General features: G+C 43.2%; 1 protein-coding gene across 1 annotated transcript in view; it reads left to right on the plus strand.

Annotated features, from left to right (window-relative positions):
• LOC144783390 (inter-alpha-trypsin inhibitor heavy chain H3-like) overlaps positions 1–15,354 on the plus strand; it is a 584,371-nt gene that overhangs the window by 27,124 nt on the left and 541,893 nt on the right. The gene's annotated exons all lie outside the window — the stretch shown is intronic.

Raw genomic sequence — 15,354 nt, forward strand, 5'->3', positions numbered from 1 at the left:
AAAGTTTCTGACAAGAGTCACACTGGGTTGAATCTAGCACAGGGGCTTGGATTCAAACCTATGTCTACAAGAGCCAGTGGGTCCATCCCATAGTCCTCATCTTCTCCCATATGGGGACCTTCAATGGGAATTTTGTGAGATGTTTCAAAAAAAGGGTTATTTGTATATTTGCGAAATTTTAAAGAATACTCTGGAAATTGCCATCCAAAACAGGATAGGCTTTAGAGATATTCTTAATGCTGTATTAATGTACGTATACTGCATCTGCTGTGGTTTTGTTGGTAACATGTTAGTTGTATTTTACCTCAAGATGTGGTATGATTAGTAATGCAATCGAAAAGTGTAAAAGATAATTATTGGAATGCTTGCTTTGGCATAGAAAAGGTTTTACAGGTTGATAACTCTACATGCACAGCTATCACACATAAAGAATGTTTTGGGTCATCTGTATCTTTCACTTTGGTAACCGCACATACAAGATGCTCCAAATAACTTTCTGCAAAGGGAGGCAATGGGTTCTAAGACTGTTTTGTCCAGCAACGTGTCAGTTAGTGGATCAATATTCTATGATTTCAGTTACCACTCTTTTTTGTTTATTATATTACAGTTATGTGGTTTATGTGCCACCCACAAAGAAGTCTTGTGCATGGGTTGGGGAATACCCACGTAAATGGGCCTTCTTGGATCATTAGACAGGTTTGAGGACTCATTCTGAGTTTGTTTTTTCGTCTCACTCAAGTCACTAGTGCTGGCCTGAGGCTCCAGTAGGCAGGGAAGATCAAAGGAAGTGACCACGCTACTAATACCTAATTTGACAGCTCAGTATTTGATATACCATGCAAGAGGGCATGCAGAGTACCAGGGTATTCCATAAGGCATATGTAAAACATGTTAGTGGTAAGAGGAGTGTAAATATGAAGATAAACTTTCCAGATAACATTTGTAATTTTATGTGCTTAAAAGTAATAGCAGAGAGGATGTTCTGAGTGATTCAAATATCTTCCCTGTCTTCCCAGCTGGCCCTGCATTTGAAGTTTGTAGAGACTGTAGGAGTTGCACTCGTAAATTTAGATTCACTCTAATATTTAGCTTAAAGTCTATTCTGATGAATGTTAGATTGTCATTTTGTCTTGCTTTTGGAGAATGGTGGAGGATGGAGGCAGTTTCTGGTAGCATATGAAATGCTCAGGTGTTCAGAATCCTACCAGTGGCGAAATGGGGCAATAAATAGGCCTGGGCACCAAAATAAAAACGGCCCCCATTGGCAAACCAATAGCTAAACAAGCATTGGCAAAGCCAATAGGTCTTGTCTTTGTGGGAGATATTGGCTTTGTCAATGTCTTTTAGCCATGTTGTACAGCAGAGTGGCTACTGTGGTGTGGTGTAGATGAGAGTGCAATAGAGTGCTGTGATGTGGAGTGGAGTGGCTTAGAGTGGAGTGCAGCGGAGTGTCATATAGTAGAGTGGCTTAGGGTAGAGCAGCATAGAGTGGAGTGGCATTCAGTGGAATGCCATAGAGTGATGTAGAGTGGAATGGAGTGTGGCATACAGTGAGAGGTAAAGAGTGGAGTGGCATGGCACGGAGTGCAGCAGAGGGGCTTGGAATAGAGTGTCATAGATTAGACTGGTAAAGAGTAGTGTGGTGTAGAGTATAGTGGACTGTTGTAGAGTAGTTTGGAGTCGAGTGGCATGGAGTCGAGTGGCGTAGAGTGGAGTAGACTGGCAGTATGGAAATTATTTGTAATTAAGATCATCAAATAAATGAGAGTATTATTGTTGTGTTTGTAATTACAGAAGTTATATCGAGTGTTTAAATAACTAAGACAGGTTGCATCTAGTAGATTTGATCTAAATGCAATGTGTCTGTATAATTGGAAAACGCCTACATAAAATATAATTGTATTTCTGTAGAGAAAATGTACTATGGATTTTTTCTTGCGTTGCCTAAGGATCGCAGTGGATACACAGAAGTGCTTGTTACAGGTGCCCAACCATCCCACCCTCCTCGGTCCTGGAGCAGGTGAGCTTTGTGGACTTCAGGAGGAAGGACAAGGACACTGCTGTTGTGCTGCAGGGAACGGCAGTTTCAGCAAAAGGATCTGAAGAGCATCTCCTAGAAGGTGGTCAATATAGAGCTGCACAAGTGCGCGAGTGCACAGGCCTCTCGAAGCAGTGTACAGGCTGACAATGCAGCTACTCCCACAAAATCAGAGTGCTGCCATCAGTCACTGATAGTGCAAGTATTGATTTATTTTGCAGCATCAAATACATATCACATCTACTACTAACAACCACTGCAATTTTAGCCTCCCTTCATTGATCAGACATTTACCTTGAAGTATTCAACCCAAAGACGGTGCTCAGACTACTTAAGCAGCTATAACTCAGTGATAGGGAAAACTCACTCCTAACCCTAACGCAGGCACCAATGCACGATAGTGCAAGGATGCCTGTTTTGAGGGGAAGATTGTTTATGTGCAGGAAGGTCCCCCTTCCTTCTCATACACAATATTGAAATGCCATTTTGTAACTTCTATTTGTGTTGCTTAATGCAGCGCACGTAGAAATTGCCAAACCGCTTTTATTTTTTCAAGTTATTGTTTATATGCAGGAAGGGGGATCTAGGCAATTTGCTGTTTTTATGTGTGCTGCACACAGAGGAGAAATAAAGCATTTCTTCTTGTTTCGCTTAGTTAAGACCAGGTTTTCCCTCGTCTTAATTATGGGCTCTGTCTCCTATTAATGCTGCCCTTGTAAATAGGAGGCAGGGCAAAATCAATGGGTGTTGTAGTGGAACTCCCACCACAACACCCATTGATCTCCCCTTTCACGCTAAACACAGCGTTAAAGTGTGCCTTATTTATAAGGCAGCATTAAGCTATGTTAAGTGGCTTAACGCTGTCCAGTAAATAAGACCAAGCCCTTATCGCCATCACAACGTCACTGAAAGTTATGTTGTAGTGTCGATAGGGGCTTGCAAATAAGCCCCTTTGAGTTACAATAGGTGTGTAGTGTTCCCAACTGAGGTATTTTTTCACTTTGGGTGCTGTTGTTTCTCACCGTTGATTGATTGAAATTTCAGTGTCAAAAAATAACCCATTTATTTATTTATTCTGAAACTCCAACTGAAGCAAGCATATGGTCTTAAATATTCTAAAGGCACAAAGAAGAAATATTACCAAATGGGCTGTTGCCAGAGAAAAAAGGAGGCACTGTTGAAAAGAGACAAACAATAATATCATTTGCGAAAGCAACACTAGCAACTTCTAGCCTTCTGTTAGTACACACATATAGCAAGTATTTTTATGAAAGAATTACACTGCATTTTGATACCATTGCTGTGCTTTTGGTTCCTATGTCCTAGTGCTAAAAGGGACATGGTTCCAAAATGTATTTATCTGACCTTGTTGAGGAATAATGAAGCTTTAACAAGAGGTATAGGGCAAGACTGAACGTGAAAAAGTAAGGCAGAGATTAAACAAATTAAAGGTTTCAAATTGTTTTTAAACATATATAAAACAGGATAGGAGTCTGAAAGTTAATTTCCGTTGTATATAAAGCAATGAGCACGAGTTACAGCGCACTAACGTCTAGAGGTAACTTTATTTCCGAGTTATGCATTTGTTAGAATTGACAGAATAGGCTTTTCAAAATAAGACAAAAACATTGTCAAAAGCAATGAATTTTGTTTGCATTGCTGTTGCCCTTAGCAGTTTTTTAGCTACGTTATACAGTAGTAAGGGTAAGATGCCACATGACTAAACGTATGCAAAAAATGTGCTATGGCTCTGTCTTTTTGTTCTACGTTTTTAAAAGGGAGAAGAAATTGTGAAAGTGACAAAGGAAGCATACAGTAAAGTGGGAGGGTGCATGCTGTGAAGAATTAGGGGAGAAGCAACAGCAGGCGGGGTGTGGAAAAAACAGGCATCAGCCAATGACCTTGTGGCAGGAGTTCTCTTCACTATAGGCTTTTAGTGTAACGATAACTATAAACAGTCTTATATGGATCTACAGTTCAGTACGCAATAGAATAGGCATGATAAGAAAAAAAGTAGAAGTTAGTATCCCAGTGTAAAGTGTTGAAGTCAACTAAAGCAACATGATGTGACAATGTTTTTATTCAAACATCTAAAGAAGAACCAACTATTCATGCTTTTGGGCAAATACCTAACATATGCTTCTTGGTCGGTTCATCTCTATCCCCCACTATTGTAGAGGGTTGCAATGCCTAAGTATTAATTAATAAGTCCTATTTGTAAAGCACAAACATATCACCCCTTAAGGCCTCAGGGCATCCGGGAAATTAAGTGAGCTATTGCCCAGAGTCTTATGATGCTGAGCTCCGCGCTCCAAAGTCAGCCACTATGGCCACTGCGCCACACCTCTCCCTAGGTACAATGTGTTAGTACAGCTCTCACCATTGGTCTTAGATTCAGGATCTTAAAACAAGAATTGCAAAAGGAGCAGGAAGGGACCAGCACAGGCATTCTTTCCGGGTCACAGGCATCACTTATTTACCCAAAGCAGCGTTCAAGATAACCTTTGTCACCCATCATTATTACAAGTATGTTAATTTTGAGGATGCAGCTTTAAGGACGCAGCTGTTGATATTAGAACTGTGGAGAGGTAGGTTCGAATCCCGGTGGCATCGACTCAACATACTGTTTTTCTGGGCAAATCAATTAGGGCTTGATTATGACTATGACGGTCCATTGGACTGCCATAGTTGCAGTAGCTTCTCTGGACTGCCAGACTGGCGGTCCACCTGCTGTATTCCGCCTTTGGTGGTTGGACCGCAACAGGACCTCTGCTACTGCCAGGTCAGAGGCAGCAATATGCTAGGCACCACCAAGCATATTACGAGTTGCCTCACTACCTTCTTTTCCATGGTGGTGAGCCCACCATGGAAAGGATGGTGGTGAAGGAACTCTTACATTCTTATAGGGCCCCCTGTTGCCTCTGGGCCTAGGGATGCATGCAGGGGAGCACACGTTGTGCCCTCCTGTATGTTTGCACCCCAGTTCAGCAAGGACTGCACAACATGGTACATTCCATGCCATGCAGGAACGTACTGTGTCAGTCCCACAGCGGTGTCTTTCTAAGGCTCTCCTAACATGCAAGCAGAACCACAAAAGAACGCTGTACGCAGCAGAAAAAAGCACTATGGAGGAAGCAACAGGCAGGGCAAGTGGGAGGGGAAGAAAGAGTACTTGAATCACGTTGGCAGCAGCAGACGGGCACTGATTTAGTTATATTAATCTGTACTTTGTCCCTGCTCCTCATAAGGGGTCAGAAATGACATTTGACACTGGCCAAATAAAGTGGATGCAAAGAAGAGGGACTCTGCCAACAAATGGTAAGCAATGAGTGGGCTTCAATCCATTTTCAGTATGCAATAGTTTCTCTAAAGCGAGATGCTTGAGCTAGCGTACGCTCTCGCAGGCTCAGCCCTAAAAAGTGGCCCACATTTGCAAATCAACCAGTTTTGGACTTGTAAAGACAAGCTATATAATTGGTTTTGAAAGCTATAGAAGACTGAATGGATTTATGCATGCTGCAAGCAATGCTTGAGGTAATATCAGGGAAATAAATAAAAAATGAATCTGTGCACTTGGCAAAAAACAGGCACACAAACTGTGGAAAAAAACGCCCCATAGGCTGATCTGTCAGGCCAGCCCACCAGGGACTGCCTGATTGCCCTATAGGCCATTCCTACCAACAAACTAGAGAACAGTTTCCTAAGATAAAATATACCTATTTTTGTGGGAAAGTCGACAGCTCTCGCCGTTAGGCCACATCTCATCTCTACATGTAGTAGGCTGTTAAAGAATATCTCAGTCACTCTGTAGTTGACCCTCCATGATAGACAATGTTTATGGCTGTTAGAAATGGAGTTTCTGAGCTGCATCTAGCTAGGCAGTACCTACCACTCTAGTCAGGGCAAATAAGTTACACACCAAAGGTAACCTGTGCGCAGCCCCTTGGTAGCTTGGCACAGGGCAGTCAGGCTTTTTCCCAGAGGCAATGTGTAAAGCATTTGTGCAACACAATAAATACACCACAAAAGAAGCTCCACACAGAATTATATACAAATATAAAATATATTGCACATAAATCAGAGACCAAGAACAGTTCACTAACAGAATATCAATAATAGAAATATTGTCATGCATAAATATTGTGTCCAAAATATCGAAGACCTGCTGGCAGGCTGCTTGTAAAGGTAGAAGGCCAGGCACACAATGGTGCTAGTGCACACAAAGCACTACACTCAGAGGGGGGGAATCGACAAGCCAGGCTCACAACAGTGTGAGAATATCCCAAAAACATCACTTTAAGGCACCCGCTGATAATTAGGAGTGCCCCCAAAGTGAATCATCGGTGCTTCACATACAGTGCAGGGGAATTAGATACAGGCAGCTCACAAGGTCTTATATGTTCCTGAGACCTCAGGGAAGAACAGGGGGTAAGCCAACAAACCCTTGGAGTCACTCTGGAGTGGAGTAGTGCTTGCAGCAGGGCAGAGCTCAGCAGGTATCAGGGCATCTCACACAGGCAGGACCTGGAAACAGCACAGCAAGATTGCAATCCTTTAACACAGCAGCCTTTACTCCAGCGCAGGTCCCTTCACATCCATTAGTATACTTAAAATGTGGGGTCAGAGCCCCTGTACTTATACTGAAAATGTCTTTGATCTTGGGATAACTTCAAAAGAAACTTTAGAAGTGAACAACACCTGCTTTCAACCCCATCCCTGGCTCCAGATATTAGTAGAGGGTCAAAGAGCCCTTTGTTTTAAGGCAGGACACAGCTTATACAAAACTGAGGTGCACCCACCCACCTCCCTCTCTCTCGCAGCCCAGGAAGATTATCAGTATGCCGGTGTGTCTCTTGTCACACTCAGCCTTTCCTGCGATGTGGCTGTCTGGAAGTATGCACAAAGTGTACCTATGGCTGCCCTAGACATGGATTGGAGTCAGGTTCCAAAACAAAAATTATAGCATAGAGAATATTCATTTTCTAAAAGTGGCATTTCTAAAATAGTAATAAACAATCCACCTATACCAGTAAGCGTGATTTTTCGCTACCATTCTAAACAGACTAAACATGGCAGCCCTACTCCTTTCAGATCAGGAATCACCACATAAACATATTTAAAGGAATTACCAATGCTGGTCTATAAGAGGAGCTGTACTCACAGTAGTGAGAAACAAAATAGAGTGTTTGGCCCTACCAAAACATGCCACACCATTAAGGCATGTCTCCTGCATTTTTACATGCACAACACCCTGCCCATAGGGCTAGCTACCAAGGACCTACCTTAGAGGTGACCTATATGTAGTAAAAGGGGAGTTTAAGGCTTGGCAGGTAGTTTTGCATGCCATGTCAATGTGGTAGTAAACTACGCATGCAGGTACTGCAGTGGCAGCCCTGAGACATGTTTGAAAGTACACTTTTGTGGGTGGTGCAATCTAAGCTCCGTGCCCACCAGTAGCATTTAATTTCCAGGCCGTTGGTATATGGAATACCACTGTACAAGGGACTTCAGCATACATTAAGATTGCCAAACAGGTGTAAACCAATCATACCATGTTTTAGTGTTGAGAGCACATGCACATTAGCACTGATTAGCAGTGGTAAAGTGGCCAGAGTCCTAAAGCCAACAAATAGAGAGTCAAAAAACTAGAAGGAAGAAGGCAAAAAGTTTGGGGATAACCCTGCAAAAAGGGCCAGGTCCAACAATAGCACCCAACTGATCATCTTTCCGCAGTAAGCACCAATGCAATAAGGACCAACTGGCTAAAAATAGCAAAGATTAAGGGCCTCATTTAGGCCTTGATTACAAGTCTGGCGGGCCAAGGACAGCCAAACTCGTGGGGGTGCTGTGGTGGTGGTCGCAGGACCACCTGATTACAACTTGAGTGGTCGTAACTCCATGGGACCGCCGCTACCACCAGGGAACCACCATTCCCTGGAGGTGGCACTGTGGTCCTGAGGCCGCATTAGGCTTGGTGGGACTAATGTGGTCCCACCAAGCATAATATAAGGTTTCTCTTCACCAGGATTTTTCCTGGTGGAGGGGAAACAAAGAGAGCCTTACAGGCCCCTTTTGGGGCATCTGCACCCTGTGTATGCATGGATTGCGGCTAAACATGTGCCCCCAGGTGTGCATGCATGCTAGTTCCTGCACGGCATGGGCTTTTGAGTTTATGATGTGCAGGAACTGGTTTTGGAGGTGCTTGTTTTGAAAGGCACTACCATGGGAACACCCCCAAAAAAACGCCAGACACAAGATTACCTCGTAATCTGGCAGGTGGCTGACCATAGGCTTGGCAGTGCAGCGGCAGGGCGGACCCAAACTTCTTATCAGGGCCTTAGAGTGGCACAGATGTGATACATCTGCCACAAATTGGTGGATATCATGCCCACCACACTTGCGGTTCTCTGTCTGAATTAGAGGTCAGAAAACCATCTGGGTGTAAATATTAGACACTCTTGTTGCTTTGCTATGAGAACGTTTTAGCCCATCTGCCCCAGAGCTGCACTATTTACAGCTTCTGAAAGCAATCTGCATGTAGGGCATGCCTTCTTGCACTTTTTTCTGTACATGACCACAGCGTAAGCCACAGCACTAGGGAGGAGTCAAAAACCTACGATTCACTTAAATCTGCTGCATCATAATCCCAGTGCCAATGAAGCTATGCAACAATCAGCCATAAGCTATAAATACCAATGTCCTTGAACAGCTGCTGTGCACTAGCACATAACACTTCCTTGTTGATATGTGTCCAGCATCCTCACATGTAAGTACTGTGGACTGACAGATACCTAATGGGGTTCTATGGGAGTTCCTTGGACACTCAGGATTCTTGCATTAGTTCATGCACACCAATGGTTCCTCTTCCTTCTGTGGGCCTTGGAAACACATGTATATCACTGGGCCCAACCACAGCAGTCTTCAAAGAGGAAAGAGAGAAATAGCAGGTGCTGATTCAAACAAGCTACCCTGAGCAACAAAGTGACAACATCTTGGGCCAGAATGATGTTTATTGTTAATGCAGTTGAACACCATTACATATCACTTTGACTGAACTATCTTTGAGGTGTTTTTCAGGTTTTTTGGTACAGGAGGAGTGCAGCTTTTCTTCTTCCCCTGCATTAGGTGGGGGGTTCCTCCTCATGGATATGCCTGCATTTCTCATTATGTTTTACAAATGGCCTGTGTCACGGATGGATATGGAATACTTAACAACATGAATTCTGGCTTTCAGAAGCATTTTACTGTTAGTGGAGGAGCAAGGTTGCATGAGTCAGTGACACTGAATTTGCAGGTAATTGATCTGATGGGTGTAGTTGACAGAAGAAAAGTGTGTCTTTGGAGTAATTGCCAGTGTTATGTTCAGAATATAGCTTTAAGGTCCTTATTGCTTTTATTCGGAATCTTTTGGAGCTGTAAGGGGCAGAGCAGGCAAGGTTTTGCATGAAGGTGCAGTGAGAATCTTTGGGAAAGCTGAGAGCTATGACAGACTTTTGAAGCCTACTTTATCCCTTGTATTGTTCACTAGGTGCACATATCGGTAACTTAATTTGTGGTGTGTTGAAGTCTCATTTGCTCTACATTTTGCAGCTTCCATCCCCAATGCTCTAATTGTTAAGGTTGATCTACATTTCTCTGTTAATTGCTTGCTTGATGCGGTGTCACACGGCCTTTGTTAGTTTGGATATGGCAAATAGATAAGCAGTGTCATATATGCATTATAGATGCATTCATTTGCTGCATGACTTCCACCTGGACATATGCATGCGTCTCTGATCCTGAGTGCACCAACTGGTGTGTGTGTGTGCGTGTGTTTGAGTGTGCGTGCATTTGCGTGTGTGTGTGCATGCGTGTGTGTGTTAAAAAGAAAGGAATATAAGTCTTTTTTCAGCAGAACAAACAAGGCTGTCCCTCAAATGTTCTGTGAAATAGGGGAAATAAGGTACAAAACAACAAGGTACAGAATAACTAAAGTTTAACTCCTTCGCTGCGGCGGCTATTCTGCCGCAGTGCTAACGGTCGCGGGGGGCGCGCGGCTCACCTGCGCTGGTGACAGAACCGTTCCGTCACGGCTCGCGGGTGAGCTGTGCTTGTGACAGAGCGGTTCCGTCACGGCCCCGCCCGCTTAATGAAACGCGCCGCGCAGGCGCGAAATCAGCGCCGCGCAGGTGCGAAATCAGCGCCGCGCAGGAGCGGCGGCCGGGCCGTGACAGAACCGTTCCGTCATGTGCACAGCCCACCCGAGGGGCGTGACGGAATGGTTCAGTCAGTAGCATCGAAGGCGCAATGTTTACAAATCCTGACATGCTTAATAAGGATACTAAGGAAATTATAAAAAAAACGTATAGTCTCAATTTGGGTTCCCTAAAAAAGAATGAACATGTATTACGTGTTCGGGGAAGACTAGTGCGACCCTTTTATTTAACATATATTATGAACACGCAAGGGCGTTTCTATCTCACAAGGTTTCGTCTCGGTACTTTACACTTCCTTTTTGCTTTTCCAAAGCAGGGGGGTTGGAGGGAGAAGTTACCCTGTTGCCCCTGTAATAATAAGGTTTCGCAAAATACCCTGCACCTTATCCTTTTTTGCACTTTGTATGAGGACCCAAGAAATACCTTTACTAGACCATTACTATTATCCCTTGGAACATGCTATTATAAAGAATGTTATGAATTTTTGTTATCACTGTCAACTGTAAATATCTGTAATGCTGTATTGAATTTTATCAGATCAGCCCTTGTAATCAGAAACCGATATTGAATATTTTCGATAATCAAATTTGTGTAATTATGTATTGTGGTTTTACTATAGAATCATGTAGAAATGTATTGTGATTTTATCGCAGTTCTAGTGATTTTTAAATTGATGTATACTTTTATGATTTCCTTGAGGAATCGAAATAAAGTTATTTGAATTGAATTGAATTGCATCGAAGGTGTTAAGTATATTACCCGGGTACTGAACTATTTTGCCAAAGAACATAAAAAAACTCCTCTGCTGTACAACTGCCGGCAATAGGCAACTCATATGGTTGCTGCACTTTTCAATCTATCAGGGCACTCTGGTGTAGGGATTTTGAAATGATGGAGCTTGTACACAAAGGTACAATTGGTTGTACACCTACATTTATGACCACATTTACATTTTAAGACTGTTAGGAATTCAAAACGTGATTCCTTCAGGCATAACCAAATTACATGGTGGAGATCACTACCACTATTGTAGAGATTGCATCAGCTGTAAAGTCCACACAAGGGATGGGAAGGACGCATGGGTTGTGCCTTTTGCATTTGACATGTACATTTGTTGACATTCTCAAAATCTGATCCATCCCCTTTCTACCATGTAAATGGTCAGAAATGTAGTCTAACCAAGATCTGGCATAACTCCCCTTCTGGGATTTAGGGGAATGGGATTGCCCAAAATTTGAATAAAAGAAATGTGTATTTGCACAGGAACAGGATCCTATTTCTGTTATGAGGCATACTCTGCTCTGGAGAAACCCTCATTGCACACATGAAGTGTCAAATGACCTCCCCAGGAGTTCAACTGGAAACCTGTTACAGCTTTCCAGGTACATTCCATGGAATGGTTGGGAACAGACAAAAGTAGGAAAAGCAAGTTTAGGATGAGGCCGAGATTCCCGCTCCTACCTTTTTATTCGTGATTCAGGCTTGTGCCAAAAACATATCTTTACAGCCAAATGTACCTTTTTCACACCTGCCAGATGTTCTCTAAGTGAGTTCTGGTAGGAAGTTAACCGATTTGTTGTGGTGGATCTCTCTAGCGCAGGTGCAAATATCTGTGCAGCCATAAATCCAACTCAAGGCTTGGGTAATAGGCATTCAAAGGTTTGGCATGGCTTGGAAATCAGTGAACACCCTCAGACATTTCTTTTTGGGAGCATACACCTACACCTAATAGGAACCCACATGAAAGTTACATGGCCTTCTAAGGCATATACCTGTAAATATGCACCTGCACATGAAGAACTTCAGTCTTCAATCTCAGGGGTCTCACTAATACAAAGAACTTGGCACAGAAGCTGAAATATGAAAAGACATCTTTATTAAACTTAAATGAGTGAGACTACGTCACACAGAAGCCTTAGCAACTGAATGAGGCAGTCTGAGGAGTACAGAAAACAGAGGCCTTATATATGCTTAGGGTTACAAACTCAGCATAAAATTAAGGGGCAGTCCTTGCTTTTGCAAACATGCAAAATGCCTAACATGGACTGCAAGATCTGCCAAATATTAGCCAATAGAAAAACATTTTCAAACAAAGTATCACATGACAGAAACCTCAGTTTGTAATAACCCAACCCAAAGTAAATTATTAAGAATGTCCCAAATCCAATCTCCACAAGCCGGACAAACCCATAATTGAAAGCACAATGCATGTAATGAAGAAACATAGAAATGAAACAATGACAGATAACAAGCAAGATAAGGCATGTGTAGAGAAGCTAAAAGTTAACGATGTCCTGAACTTTGACTAGCAATCTCAGATAACAATCAACCAAGGAAATTGGCTTAGTGAGGTCAGTTTCAGATAAAGGGGTCAGTTCCTTACAATGCACCTTAGAGTCAAGAAAAGGCTTAGTTAATAAGTGCATGAACAACGAAGCCCATGCAACTTTGTTCGTTTGGTTACCTCCACAGGCCTACGTGATGGCAACACAAAATGGAGGCACGAACAAAATGGAACCCATATTCGGGACAAAGTCTCTGAATACGTAATGAACTCGCTAGTTAACATGACAAATTCACTCCATATTAGCCGTACTTACTAGATATGGTACAACATCTCTAAAATTGTGACGGAACTATAACCTCACCGGACAAGACAGAATTTACAGAACTTCACACAGCTTTCCAGATATGCTCCTGTGACTATTTGGTGAATAGAAAAAAGTAAGTTCGGAAGGAGGCTAAGATTTCTGCCCATGCTTTTCATACTATTTTTGTGAATTGAGCTCAAATGTTTCGGTATTTGCTCCTGTGTCTTCGGTTGTGTCATTTGGTATCTCGGATCAGTTACAATTTAGTTGATGGAGCAGTGATCATGTCCAAACATGATCTAATATATTTCGGTTTTATGTATGATAATGTAATCTGAGGGACAGGGGTGGTTCCTCCATAAGGGTGAAGGAGCCTCAGCCCCTCCTCCCCCCCCACTGCGAGCAGGGCAAATCTAAAATTAAAATAGTAATACAATTACTTTATTACCATTTTATTTTTCATGTTGTCAGCCCAAGCTGGGTCTGAGGATGCAGCGGGTCCTTGATTCTGATTGGCACCACCAGGGAGGAGTAATAGAACTGGTAACCACTCCATGTGTGCATTTTGGTTTGGCTGGCTTGTGATGGGCAGCCCAACATGTGCAGTTTCTACCTCTCCAACCCAAGCTGTGTTACAGAGCCGGGTGGGGAGCAGAAGCAGGCAGACATTGTCTCAAGAAGAGCAGAGCCAGCCCAACACATCCAATCCTAGTGCTTTTCTCATGCTGGTTAATGCATGCCGGTTAACAGCATGAGAGGTGAGTCTGGATTGGTAGGGGGAGTTGGCTCTAGGAGTCAGCGCTCAGAGCCATGAACTGTTGGGACCAGAGATGAATACCGAGGCAGTGGTAAGTATAGTTGTTCATAAGACATGCGAGAGAGGAGGAGGTAAGCCGCCGTACACCCTCCCAGGAAGCCCAAGTTACCACAATAAGTACGGCAGCTATAGGTAGAACACGCAATTAGTAGGGCGGTGGAATGAGAGGAATGACTCACACCACCGGAAAAAGTCAGGCAAACATGTTTCTGCCCACACTAGAAGCTCATACTGCTCTGGGGCATTCCTCAGGTCCCAGGATCCCTAACTTCCTCTTGGGGGCCTATTTTCTGGATATTTGGTGAGAAGGGAAAATAGTGAAAAGTAAGAAAATACGAATGAGCTGAGGTGAGTCTTACCTGAAATGCAGAATGAGAACAACACCAGATCGTAGGGGATACCGACTTGTTAGTGAGGGGGACGGTGCCTTTGTAGTCACAGATTCATAAAAAGTCCCTCCATTATGGTTAACCAGCTCGGCAACTCCCTTCCACCACTAGTACCACAGCCCCAGCAGTTTTTAACCTTACCGACTGTACCCACTAATAAATGCAAATAGCGGGATACATGAAGCATTTTAACTAACTTATCTGGATCCCCCTATTGTCCAGTAGCTTTCATGAGAGAACTCCAGTCCAACAGGAGGTTGAGTCTGCCCAGGAGGCCTTGTCCTTCCAAAGTGGGGAGAGGTTGCATATGATGAAGCATGACACAATTTAGTGTGTAAGGCTTCCTCTTCCATAACGATGACCCTCCCTCCCTTTAGCACTTACACAGGGATCCTGCGACCATCCAAGTGGGACCTTTAGGTTGTTTATCACAAGGTAGGAATACCATTTGCATATTCTACCTATAGCTCACATACTTATTGTGGTAACTTCATAGCTACTGTTTTATCCTTAAGTACAAGTTTATTTGACCTCACCGACAGCACTTTGAGAAGCTCGCACTGCCTTAAGCTTCAACGCTAGAGCACTCAAACACGGCCTGCTATAAACACTGTTTAAAACGAACCACGAACTACAATTGAGAGCTTTGGTGTTGAGCCCATGGACGTCATTTAGAAGTCGCCAGGGGTTGCATCTGCAACACTTGGCTTGTCCCGTGCGACCCTTAGCACTACCTTTGCGAGCTCTAGCCTCAGAGGTGGCCAAATCAATGCCAGGAACACAAGGCAGCTCGCCCTTATGGGCGTTAGTCCTGCACTTTCCTTACTTTCTGTAAAACAAAATATTACACTAGTGAATAACAAAAAATAAACTATTATTCACTATTAGTGTAATTAGTTAGAGTACAATAAGCTGGAATGTGATCCTCCCTAGCATCTGTGCTAAGTAAAAATGTTTTTAAATATAACGTGTGTGTGCTTGCAGGTGAGAATGTGTGTGTGGGCAAAGAGTATGTATGAATGTTTGTGTATGTCTAAGCATGTGGGCATGAGTTAAGTAAAGATCCAGTGACATGTAATGTGGCTTCTGTTACGTGAATTGACGCCCATGGTTGAGCCTAAGGGCATTGGTGGATTCTACTGGTGCCTGTCAGAGGGTCAGATGTTCGTCCCACCACTTTCATTTGTCAGCAGCCACCTCTGCTGAGGGGTGTGTTTGTGGTTGTGTTATTGGGTAGTAGTTACTGTTATTCGCATAACATGTGCAAACATTTAGATGTTGTCGATGCTATGCTTGCTCTATTGACTCACGCCTACTTTTGGAT

The sequence above is a fragment of the Lissotriton helveticus genome, chromosome 9 (genome assembly GCF_964261635.1).
Source record: "Lissotriton helveticus chromosome 9, aLisHel1.1, whole genome shotgun sequence".
NCBI lineage: Eukaryota > Metazoa > Chordata > Amphibia > Caudata > Salamandridae > Lissotriton > Lissotriton helveticus.